The sequence below is a fragment of the Chenopodium album genome, chromosome 7, assembly GCF_948465745.1.
Source record: "Chenopodium album chromosome 7, dcCheAlbu1.1, whole genome shotgun sequence".
NCBI classification, from domain to species: domain Eukaryota; kingdom Viridiplantae; phylum Streptophyta; class Magnoliopsida; order Caryophyllales; family Amaranthaceae; genus Chenopodium; species Chenopodium album.
In genome coordinates this window covers 59,323,829-59,337,271 of record NC_137840.1, presented here as the reverse complement: position 1 = coordinate 59,337,271, position 13,443 = coordinate 59,323,829, and the positions used below count along the sequence as shown (strand labels likewise).

Sequence of the window (13,443 nt, the reverse complement as noted above, 5' to 3'; positions counted from 1 at the left end):
CTTTTTATGATCCGTGAACGGTTTACAAGTTCCTTAAAAACATGTTGGCGGCTCCCTACTTATTTGTCCCTAATCGTTGTCCCTAATCGTATTATGTCAATTCTCACTTCCTATGAGTGCCAAGCATATTCACAACATGCTTTTTACGTAGGCGCACTTCAAACGACGCCTACACTATCACTAGCACATTTTTGAACTCATTCAAGAACCATTGTAGTTGTTCCCAAAATAACTTCCTATTTTCAACTTGAGGCTCGCCATAAAGAAAGAGGACATACTTAAAACCTCCATTAGATTCAGATATCTTACAAAGGATAAATTTTTTGGAGGAGTACAAACAATCTACTACATCAGTAGACCAACTTAAGACTAATAATCCCCCACTACTCCCATCCGAGTCCCAACCAAAAGTGGATGTAGGAGCCAAAACACCTAGAACTGAAGTGTAACACCCCCGAATTACTCTCAATAATAATGATTACAAAACCTGATTAAGAGAGTAACTTGAGAGCATTACCGCCACGTGATTACGTAAGGCTTTTCAAAACAGACACTTGCAGCGGAGAAAATACATACTTAACTTTTATATTTTTATAATAATAGTAATAATAGCTTTCAAAATTGAACCATATGAGAACTGTACATACATAACGTCAACCATGAAACCTAGACTACATGATTATCGCCCTTCATCCCCAATGCCACATTTAGATCACGTTGAGTCATCATCACCTATCTACTTATCATAATGATAAGTAGGGCCAAGCCAAAACAAAAGAGAAATACGTATTAGAAAAACGCTAAGTACATACCAATGCTAGATACGTAAAATCAAGTTATTTAATTAAACATGCTTTTGTAATATTTAGCATGTATAAATAGCATTTATTCAAACCTTCCATAAATAGAAACTTCACATTAAGAAATGTTTAGAAACATTCCAAAATTTATCAACATTTTAAAACCAACGACTTTCCCAAAATAGAAATGGAAGATCAATATTTTCGTAAACCATTTTTCCACCTAAGTGTGCACACTCCCCAAACTAGTAACTCCTTACATAGTGCTATCAAGGGGAAAGACTAGGTCATACATAGTCCGTAGTCTTCAATTTTATCTCCACATAGTGGGAGTCATAAAAATCCAATATATATCTTTGATAAATCAACCTTCTAATTCCCATGTATGGGATTTTAACACGCTTGTTCTTTAAAATGAATTTTGAATTCAAGTATGTGTATAAACAACCTTTCATAACATTGAAATTATTTCCAAAGATCAAACAATAAAACATTTCACAATATTTATTTCATAAACATCCATAAATCCTTGATCAACATTCAAACATAATTCAATCATTCAAAACACAAAGCACATTTATATAAAATCACATATTTAAAGATCTAGCCACGAGTACGTACCTTGATCTTTACAACTATTCCACCTAGATTTACAACCACGAACTATCTCCTAAATAAACATTATATGGAGTATTTTAAATAAGATTCAAGTATGAAACCTTACAAAAAATCATAAATTGAAAATAGATATTAATTTTGAAAGACTAACCGCAAAACAATATAAAGTAGCAAAGCTCACGGGAAGGTTCACGTTTAAATGGAGTCAGATCTTGCAGAAGCCATATCTCATAGTATATAACTCCGAATTGGGTGATTCTTAAGCCTAACCTCAAGGATTTTTTGAGAGGAACAACTTTGTCTCAAACATCAAAAGGCTAAAAATGGTCAGAAGTGGTTGAAAATTGCCTGGAACATATACGGGGTGAAGTAGTACGAAAATGGGAGGAAGAAAGAATAAAAGAAGGATGAAGCTTTAATAAGGCAAGAGACTTTTGGATTAAAATGGCTGAACTTTGGTTCTATTTATAGAGTTTGAGAACTTGGGGGGTCAAGTATTCAAGCTTGTAGAGGAAGTTTTTGAGGTCATGCTATTAACATCATGTATGATGTCAACAACTTGGAGGTCAAGTATTCAACCTTGTAAAGGAAGTTTGTGACTTTGGTCATGCTTTAGGAGTAAGAAATGGACTTAGGTCCTTTGGCTTGGAGCAAAAATACTCAAAGTATAAAAATCATATATTTGGATACTAAATTCCCGGCTTGCATATCAAAATCTTTTATAAAAAAAAATAAAAAAAAAAAATAAACATAATTTTAACCATATAATTTTCGTAAATAAAACTAAATAAAATTCTTTTGAGTCACTTTAAAGCATAATAATATGTATTATTAATAAACTATGATGTATTCAAGTTAAAACAAAATTAATAGTTCATTAAACGGGTTCAAAAATACGGGGTATTACATTAAGCCGCTTCAACAAAATCCATTTTTGTTTCTGAAGTAAACATAAATAAAGGTAACTTTAAACGATAGAGCCACACTAAGTAGGGAATTGTAAGAGAGTGTGGGTCATTTAAACCCCTACAATTCCACGCCACAACCTTCATATCTTCTTCGGGGGCTGATCTGGTATAGCCTCCTCACCCTTTGAAGCAGATCTAACCGAGTGAAGAATAGATAATTGTAGATAAATATCCAGGCCATGTCATCCCTTATCTCCCTAAAAGCCAATGTTACTTTCTCACTCTTTTGTCTTTTGTAGGACTCAGATAAAGAAGAGAAGATGTCTTGGGGCCGCTTGTTCTTGCCCCTCATTCGGATATCACCGTCGATATCCACCCCAAATGCCCTTGCCATATCGGGATCAGAGATAGCCTTTGAAGCAAACTTGTTTCCCCCTTTGTCATCCTTGAGCCAAATAGTGAAACCACCCTTTTTGGACCACCTATGGAGCCTCTTAAGCCTTTTCCATTTGACCCACTCAAAGTTGGATTCGCTGAACCTAATTGATTCTCCATCACAAGAAAGCGGATAGTGCCCAACCGCCTCCCTTATGCGCTTCCTATCATTAGCACTGTCATCATAATTAAATAAATCAATGAAATTAAACAAACTCAAATGTGATACCGGAGTGTTAGGTGGATCAAACTCCGTGAGAGGGAGTTTCGGGATCCCCGCCAAATTTGCAGAAGAAAGATTAAGGAAGGGAGGAGATGTGCCTCTGAATGTGCGATGGATAGATCGAATTTCATCCCTCCTTGCATTCTAATGTGTCTAATTTATATAGTATTTTACCCCCGTCCCTTGGCCATAATTAGTAGTGTTTTTGGCTCTTTAGATCCACTTTTATTACTAATTGGTGTTTTCTAGTGTTTTCGTAGTTTTGGTTGAGTTTTGTAGGAAATTGCACTTTTGGAGCATTTTCCCGGGTTTTCATGTAGCAACTACGGACGTTGGAGGAGCACGGCCGTTTTTGAAGCCCAAGGCCAGTTAGAGTCATCAACCCGGTGATTAAGGGCTCGACTTGTGGAATACGAGCGTTGAACCGAGTATTCAAGACCCTAGGTGGATATCCGGATTGGGCTAAGAAGAAAGCCCAATCGAAGTTCCAAGCTTCAAGGAGAAGTCGGGCCCGATCATATGAGCATTGGCTCGATCGGGCGCGACTGTTCTGAAGGGTATGCGAAGAAAAAGGCGGGCCCGATCAGGCGGCCCTTCGCTCGATGGGGCGCGTGATTCTGGGGAGACTTCTTCAGCAATTTCTTAGTTTCTAATTAGGAGTAATTTGAGATTGTTGTTTAAGTACGATTTTAATGCTTTTGCTTAGTACCTCTTTTCTTAGACTGTCTCTCTCTACTTAGATTATTTTCTCTTTCTAGATTTCTCTCAACTTTACTCTTGTTCTTGACTCAACTTTGTAGTTCCGTCGATTTTGGTGACGATTTCTTCTTTATTAATTTCAAGAATTTTATTCTTTCATTCCTTTATGACTTGCTTAATTGCTTTGTTTAGTTTAGACTTAATTATGTCTGAGTAATTTCCCTTCTAGGGTTTGTGGGGATCCAATAAATAATATGAAGGGGTAATTTATGATTATTGATTGTCAATGCTTAATTAATTTCCTATTGATTGATTTAATGCTATGCAATTAGATTGGGCCTGGTTAATTGTATGAGTTTAGCAATATTGATTTGAGAGATGAGAATTGATGTTTAGGCTTAGTTTCAATAGGCAGACTAATTTGTAAATGGTTAGGTCGAGAGATAATATTTAATACCGGTAAATTAACTCTGTGATTGTAATACGTAGCGAAAGCCCTTTATGATCTGATTAATTGATGCATTGATGATTGATTGTTATGTTTTACCCTGGAATATTGTTTATTGGTGAACCTATGCCCTAGGCCTTTTAATATTTGATTCCTCCTATTTTATTCTCCCTACTCATATTCTTCGTAGTATAGCCTTTTATTTAAAACAATTTGTTACTTGATAATTTAGATTGCTTTTAAATAATTAGAAATAAATTGACTTGTTTCCCTGTGGTTCGACCCTACTTCCCTATCTTTATTTAGTTAGTGGTTTTAGGAATTACTTTTGATTAGGTGATACGACTTTAGCCTGTCACATTCCGGAACCCAAAGACAAGATTGTGCTTGCTTCCAAAATACAAGCATAATCCTCATTTGCGAGCTGCTCCTCATCCCCGTCCCATCTTGTTTCCATAATCGAAGTATTTTCTAGCCACTGTTGCGTATAACCCCCCCCCCCCCATTGGAAACGCTATACCCCTGTCATGACTTGTTGTATTTTTGAAAAAATCATCCTTGTTCCTTTCAAAATCAGCAAGTGACGCAGTCCAATCAGAGATACCCAATGAGTGAAATAGAGTACCAAGCCCTCCTCCCTGCATATTCACTTGTTGGGCCGAAGATGACTCCCCAACTTCGTATATCGAGCCTCTAAACAACGGCCTAGGTGGAAGAGCCATATTGTTATATGGTTCCGCCATCTCTACCCTAGCTTCCACGAGCCTAATCGGGCTTAACCACCCACCTATACATTCAGTAGCCTCATCATCCACAAAACGATCCAGTTCTTTAGCAAAAAATTGAAACTGATCCCTATTAAGGTTACTCGGGATAGGATTTGGTGGCCTTTCTCGTACAAATTCAGTGTAAGGGTCTCCGCTTAACCCCAAACGCCTTCCAAGAGATAGAACGAGATTCGGCTTCACCGGCTCTAGCTCCATTTCAACCACCTCCGAGTCCTCGTTAGATAAATCCTCTTCACCCGTGTGAAATTGCTCGCTCCCGTCGCTGTCTTGAGAAGATAAAGGGTCATCAAAGGGATGATCTTCATCGAATCCCATATTCTCTCGGGGCACTCTCCTGTACAAAGGAGAATCCTCCGGTATCTCATACTGCCAAAGTTACAAAACCTATACCAGTCAGGCAAACCGCGAATAAAGTTTGAGTAAAAGGGGTACTTAGCAGGTCCATAAAGAACTCGTATCCCATCCACTTCCACCTCGTCCAACCTGCGTCTAACCCTTCGCCTTGAGACAACCGCATGAAGCTTGCACCGAGTGGTTGAATGACCTACCCTCCCACACGATTTGCAGTACCTTCATACCTTAAATATACCCAAATTACTCTATTTCCCTCTAAGGGAATAAAACATCCCAGTATGAGCGGAACGGACAAATCTATTAAGATGCGAGCTCTCAACTCCGCATGCGCAGGGAGGTCATCACCTTCATGATCTTTTTCTTCAATATATCCCACGTGTCGAAAGATTTGCCTAGCCCAACCTATAGTGAGGTAGGCTAATGGTAGACCGTGTACTCGCACCCATACTCTCGTGAGAGTAAAGCTCATTTGGTGTGGTACGTAATCTACTTGGTACCTTCTAAAATTGATGATTCTTCCATCAAAAATAGTCGTACTGGCCCTCACAAGGCTCTCTTGATCTTGAGGGTTCCTGCATTCAAACAAAAAGTATGGCCCCGACCTATGGACCCTTATCTCCCCCCTCATTATCCAACTAGTATTCACAATGTGTTGCACATAGTGAACGGAAGGGGGTGAGGACCAATGAAAAGCCCTATAGCACTTGAGCTGAAATTAATAACCACATTATTAAGACTAAAATCTGCTGGGGTGGGAATAAGGGGCCCCCCTCGCAGATCTTGGATATTAGGGACCTCCTGCTGATCATTTTTAGGGTTTTCTTCATTACTCATGATGAAGACATGAAGAATAAAATCAGATAAGATAGAAATAAATAGAGAAAAAGGAGATAAGAAATAAGCAGGAGAGGAAAAGACAAGAAGAGAGAATGAGAAGAGTAGATAGAAGTGAAGTTACATATCTGAGGCTCCTTGCATTTATAGAAAAACTTATGTTCTTGGGAGATTAAACCATACCACGCATGGTAAACAAACATTGGAGAAATTAAACCTCAAATTGAATAGCCTCCTCTAGCTATAATTGGTTGCACCAGTGGGAGAAAAAGAGCAATTACTGCTCGATTTGTATTGGTTGTGGAAACCAAAGGGTTTTGTACAATGTTGGAAGAATAAAATGGCTGATAAAAGGTTGAGACATTTTATGGAAAACAAGAAAGGATTTAATGCCAGAAGCTAAACTTCTTGAGAAAAGACAAAGATGTTAAGGAAAACCAAAGACACAAGCAATCAATTTAAATCCCTTCCCACCTCGAATAACAGAACGAATGATAGATATGATGAAGAAAAATAAAGCATGCACGTAGCTCCTTGAAGGAGAATGAAGAACCCTAGCTGAGCTAGGAAGACTCACTTTCTAGTGAGAGATGCTCCCAATTTTAGAGAGAGAAAGACTAGTTTGGGTGACTATAAATGATTCCAACGCTGTAGACACCCATTTGTGTCTCCCCAAAACCAAACCCAATGATGAATTCCTTTCATGTCATTTGATTATCGAACGAGGTGAAAGTGTGAAAAGTCTAGAGTTGAGGATGTTTTTATTAAAATATCTCCTCTTTCTGTTTTCAAAAATCTACTCTATTTTATGAAAATAGCCAATCCAGTTTAGTTTCGTCCATAATAAGGGTCCAATAATAGTGTAGTTGGATAAGGCTCGAAAAGAGATTTCCAACGTTATATTATAAGCCCAATTCCGATGAATAATGACGAAGTTATGGCCAAATTACTAAACTGGGCCCGGTTTGATCTTTATATGCGGCCCAATGATCTAGAGGAGGGTCTATTATAAATTATCATTTCTAATGCAATTAGGATTGATTAAAGTCTTCTAGAATCTTCTAGAATTTTTTTTGAATCCTAATGGGATTAGGATTGATAAATTAAGTTTTATTTGGAATAAAAGAAGTGTTTTATATGAAATTACGATTTTACCCCTCGTACGGACTTTTACAACTTAATTTTATCAAAAAATAGAAAACGTGTGGAAAAATCTCCTGCAGCGCCGAACGTCAGGCTGTCGCCTAGCGACATACCCTGTATGGGGAATAATTTCAAGCTTTAATCTCACTAGCTTGAACCCCACTGTGATCATACACTAAAGTACGGTGGCGTCCAAAAGGGAAGAAGATAGAGCAAAAGAGTCGCCAACAAGTTTTTTTAGGAACTTGTAAACCGTTCATAGGATGAAGGTTACACCCCTTAACGATCCAAGAGATCGTCAACTCCATAAGGTCTAACACCAAATAAGGGTTCGCGGATGAAGGTACAAATCCAACCTAAAACATATTGAACCTGCCCTAATAATAGGCCTCTACTTTATTCTGATTGTATTCATGTGCACTTTTTAATTAACATGCAATCAATAGATTAACCCTAAACCTGTTTAATCTACGTTGGTTGAATATTAATGCACAAATAAACTATTATTGGCGATCACTTGAATTATAATCACATTAACCCTACACAAGATTATTAATTATCTTATTAAGCGTGATTACAAGTACCAAATTCCCTTTAAACATGCATAAAAGGTGTGATCAAGCAATAACAATATATAATCAAGCAAAATGATAATCAATAAAAAATAATAATTATAATCATGACAATAAAATTATAATAATAATAATCATAAAAATAATAATCATAATCACAATAATCATGACAATCATAAATCATAATTAAAATAATAATCATCATAATAACAATAATAATATTCATAATCATGTTAAAGCATAATAAAAATAGCAAGATCCTAGGCATGATACTAACAAGATTAATAACAAACCCTAGCATGTCACTAAGCCATAAAAATCAAATCTTTAACCCTAACATGATACTAACAATCATAAATATTAGGAAGAACATAGGAAGCATCGCAGGAATCATATTTAATATTAAAATTACCCTAGACATGATACTAGGAATATCATAATAACAATATAAACATGATTTCTACATCATAATCAATAAAAACCATTAAAGCACTTACTTTGATGCCTCGTACCTCTTTCTAATAACAAAATACACACGTTAGTAACTTCAAGGAAAATAATAAACAAACAATTAAATTAAATAATTGAAATAGAGATTTGGGACCAAACCCTCAGAAATTAAACCTTTCACGTCTAGGGCGAAGGCAACTTCGAATATGGCTAGGTGTTTCTAAGTCTTGCGACTGCGGAATTTTGTATTTGAGAAAAGGCTAGTTTAGAAAAAGAGAGGGAGAGAGAGAGAGAATTGATGATTGCGAATGAAAACTGATTGTAGGTGAGAATTCGTGAGAATTGGTGATGAATGATTGAGGAGAATTGATGACTGTAGATGAATGAGGAGAATTGATGACTGTAGATGAATGAGGAGAATTGATGACTGAAAAACGGAGTTTTTAATACGATATTTATAGAGAAAATCAGCCAAAAAGATAAATTAAACAAAACAGAGTCAGACGCACAAAAAACAGAGCTGGCGCCAACCCTGGCTAGCTGGCGCCAGGCACCAACACTAGCGTCAGGCGCCAATGGCTAGCGCCAGGCCTGGTTCCAGGCGCCAAGGCCTGGGGTCAGGCGCCAAGCCTAATTTTAACGCGTTTTCGAAAATCCAATAAGTTTGTCGTACTGGAGGATAAAATCATATAATTTCCTCGAAAATGCTGTTTGATTTTGATTAAAACTCTGAAAAGTCAACAAAAGTCAATTTATCAATGCTAATTGAATTAGGAATGAAAAGAACCTTCTAGAAGAATCTAGAAGACTAAAACCATTCCTAATTGCATTAGGAATGATAAATCATATTAGGCCCTCCCCTAGATCATTGGGCCGTACATAAAGCTCAAACCGGGCCCAGTTTAGTAAATTGGCCATAACTTCCTCAATATTCATCGGAATTGGGCTTATAATATATCGTTGGAAAGGTCTTTGCAAGCCCCATCCAACTACACTATTATTGGACCCATATCATGGACCAACCAAACTGGATTGGCTGTTTTCTTAAAATAAGTTTTCAAAAACAGAGAGGAGAGAAAAGAAATTAAAACTATCCGCAATACAAGACTTTCCACACTTTCACTTCAGTCGATTATGATTCGACGTAAAAAGTACTCATTACCGGGTTTGGTTTTGGGGAGACACAAATGGGTGTCTACAGAAGCCCCCACTTTGACTGAGTTTGGAGAAACGCGAGTTTCGAAAACAAAAGTCAAAGTAGCGATAGGGACGGAGAATGATTCAAAACGTTCTGCGATCCTAAATCACTCTTGTAACGCCGATACCTGCAAACTAGCGTTAGTTAAACAGATAAAAGAGTTAAGAAACGCGTATCTTGCACCGTCGAGCACACGTCTATGAAAGTAACCAATTGTTGCCGCTTCACTATTGTTTTGATGACCTCCTGCAAGCTAGAGAATGCCATCCCGCTTGAAAACTGCTACGCCCGTAACTGCTTCCAAATTTGGAAGATTGCTTCGCCTGAAACAATCCTCCTCCGCAATGATAATATTCCACGTCCAAGGGAATACCATCGAAGATTGCTTCTCTTGAAACAATCCTCATCCGCATTGATAATATTCCACGTCCAAGGGAATACTATCAAAGATTATTTCTCTTGAAATCACCTTCAGTTGCCTTTTGACAACTTTCCACAATCTATGGAACGCCATCTTGCTGTTTGTTTTGACGATCTTCCGCAATCTAGGGAACGCCGCCGATCAATGTTGCTACATCTTGAGCCTTTTCTCGAATCATAGTGACAACCTTTCCAATCATAGCAAAAGTCGTCGAAGACCGCCTCATCATGAACCGCTCTTCTCATATCTTGGTGACAACCTCCACAATCTTAGCGAATGCCGTCGAAGACCGCCCATCTCGTGCTATCTTCTCAAATCTTTGGTGAAAACTTCCACAATCTTAGCGAATGCCGTCGAAGACCGCCCATCTCGTGCTATCTTCTCAAATCTTTAGTGACAACCTCCACAATCTTAGCGAACGCTGTCGAAAATAACTTTACTTGAAGTCATCCTCAGTTGTTGCGATAATATTCCGAAGAAAATTACCGAAGACCAACACTTGTCAATCTTTCAAGCTCGCTCGAACTTTGCTTCCGCTATGCCTGTACGTCGGCGCTTTCGTTGCTTTGAACCTATACGTCGGTGCCTTTTCTGCTTCTGAGCCAATGCTTAGGCGCTTTAAGCTAAGTAAGACGATCTTTCATCAGGTCGATCACTTATTTGCTGTTGTAATCAAACCGACTACTTAATCATGTCAAATTGCTCATAGGGGCTAACTGGCGTACCAAGGAACCCAAAATTGTTATATGAGGTCGAAATCACCTTTCTGAGAGGCTTCGAGCGCTGTCGCTGCTGAGATATCTTTGGCGCCAAGAATTGGAGTAGGGTCCTCCCTATTCTGCTGCACCTGTATTTATTTTGACCATAGAAATTTGCCAATCTTTTCAATTATATTAGGGTTGACCTAAGGTTTAGCGTTGCTTGACTCATTGTGATGACACGACTCAAGGTATAAACTTGACTCGATATGATTGACTGACTCGAGGTTGACTCGACTCGAAGTGAAATGACACGTGTGACTCATGACCCGTGTGTGCATTGTAATGTGATCGTGCGACTCGAAAATGCAAAAAAGCAAAAATTTTCCGTCATTTCTTTGGAGGGTACCGACTTTCTCCCGAAAAGGAATCGAAGTGAAGTTTTGAAGGTGCATGTTGAATGAGCTTAGTCAAATGTCATTTGATACTATCTCTCAAGGTGCAAGGATTAATCCATCCTAGACTATCTCAATGGTTGACTCAATGAAAGTATTAGGGTAACTTAGGCACGGAGGCTAAGCACTTCATACTTCGTGATGCAATGATAATTATGATTGATGAGTGATGTTGATATGACAAGGCATGCTTCAGCGTTATGTTAAGATTTCATGACAAAGGGTTCCTAAGGGAAGTATATTTGGTTATGTATCTGTGATGTGTGTGATAGTGACACTAAAGTTAGGCCGCAAGAGCTAAGTGTGTGGAAAAATATTTTGAAAAGAGTCAAATGGTGGTGACTCTTAGGCTAGGTAAGCTAATGATGTAGGGATCAAGCCCCCAAGTCTAGATCTAAATGAATAGGGATGAGCATAGGGAATCCCTTGATATGATCATGGTGTAAGTGTTTGAATGTGAATATGAATGCATTTTTATTACGGCCGCACCCCTTTGTGAGGTTGCCTACGTATCCGTTAGGAATCAGGCCGAACGTAGCTCTAGCCGAACCTCGCACAAGTGTGTATACCTCAAAAAGGTCTTTTTAAGGGTTGTAACGTGGTTAGGCTAAAGGTTTGAAAGAAGAAGGGGATAAAGGCTCAAGACCCTAGATAAGCCCCCAAGGTGTGCAACCTCGCTTTCGAATCTTTATATTTATGCTTGAGTTTCTACTCTTTTTTAGCTCTCTTTTATTTCATTTTTATAAGTGTGGACAATCCCGATCATGCGGTCTATCACTCACTTGGCATTCATGTTTCTTAGGCACGGTACCGAGCACTCGATAAGAGACGCAATCTGAGACGTGTTCTTATCAAAGATATTTTCATATCAAAGACATTGGAACACTTGCCCTTTTGCACACTTTTATTATATATTTTTTGCTTATTTTTGCTATTTTAATCTCTTGAATTTGCTCAAGCTTTCTTTAGAATTGCAAAAGTTGCACACCATCCCATCCCAAGGTTAGGTAGATATGGGTTGAAAAAAGAAGGGTCTATCATTAGACGAGGCTCAAAGTGGTTTATGAAGAAAGGATTGCATATTTGAAAGGTGAAAGGAGATATGACGTGGCTACAAGGGGTGCCTTAAATCATTGGTATACCTTGTGCTTAATTCGACATGGATTTTTTTTTTATTGCAATGTAATGAAATGATCATATATAAGGAAATAAATGCTCATTTTATTAAAAGAAAATAAAGAATCTACAAATTAATCTAAGGAAAGGCAAAGGTGCCTATGCTGGACTTATTAGGGAAAGGAAAAAAATGAAAAAGAAATAGAAAAAAGAGGTCACGAAATCTTGTCGTTGAAGCTCGCCTCTTGTCTTGTGTTGTTTCCTTTATCATTACTCGCTCTTCTTGTTAACTGGAGGCATGGGAAGCTTGTTATTATCAATCAAATGTTGGATAGCCTCCTTTAGCTTCCAACAGCTCTCGGTAGTATGACCCCTACCTTGATGGTACTTACAGTGTTCGTCTGGATTCAAACTAGGCAATCTCTTTTCAGGTGCGGGATCTTGAATAGGTCCAATGGGAGTAATGAGTCATTTGGCATGGATTCGATCGAAGGCAGTATCGTAGCTCATCCCAATGAGGGTGAAGTCTTTCCTTAGTTGCTTCTTAGATCCTTGGTTATTCATGGCTAAAACTTCACTGAGATCAAAGGTACTAACATTGTTACTAGAGTGGGAGTTTTCGGAAGAAGAAGGATTGTCGTTCTTCTTTCCTTTCCAGCCACCGTGGTTACTATTGTTAGTAGCTTTTTGCTTTGCGAGGTCGTCTTCGATTTCAATTCCGATGTCATAAACGGCCTTGAAAGTATTCAAATTGTGTTGATATTTTAAATGCTTCGAATACTTCTCTTGGAGATTCTTGATAAACATCCTCACGGATTCTTTTTCAGTGGGGACCTCAATCATATTGGCGGAAGTTTCCCTCCATTTATTAAAGAAAGAAGTAAAGCCTTCATTCTCTTTTTGTCTTAGCATCTCAAGTTGTCTATGGTCGGTTTTAACTTGAATATTGCGCTTGTACCTATCAACGAAAGCGTTTACTATCGATTCCCAGGTAGAGGTTTTCTCTTTATCAAGGGAGAAGAACCATTGTTGGCAAACGGTTTCAAGAGATAGTGAGAACAGAGAGGGGAAAACCTTCTTATCGATACTCTTAATGTTCATTATAGTTTCAAAAGCTCTTAGATGAAAGTAAGGATTATCCGTTGCCTTGAATTTAGGGATGTCAGTGGCGTTGAACTTATGTGGAGGAAGTTCCTTGTCCAGCGAGACCCCTTGTGAACTTATGCCCTGAAATTTATAGTCGCTAGATAGCTTGCTTAGACTCTCTTGCATGAGACTCATTT

At 38.2% G+C, this 13,443-nt stretch overlaps 1 long non-coding RNA gene across 1 annotated transcript; it reads right to left on the bottom strand.

Moving 5' to 3' along the window:
• Positions 1-665: 665 nt before the first annotated feature.
• On the bottom strand, positions 666-1,705 carry LOC145637994 (uncharacterized). Its single transcript, XR_014114575.1, has 3 exons — positions 1,570-1,705; positions 1,422-1,470; positions 666-736 (listed from the first exon to the last, which is right to left on the bottom strand). It is a non-coding gene; the product is annotated as an uncharacterized LOC145637994 (long non-coding RNA).
• Between the last annotated feature and the right edge of the window lie 11,738 nt (positions 1,706-13,443).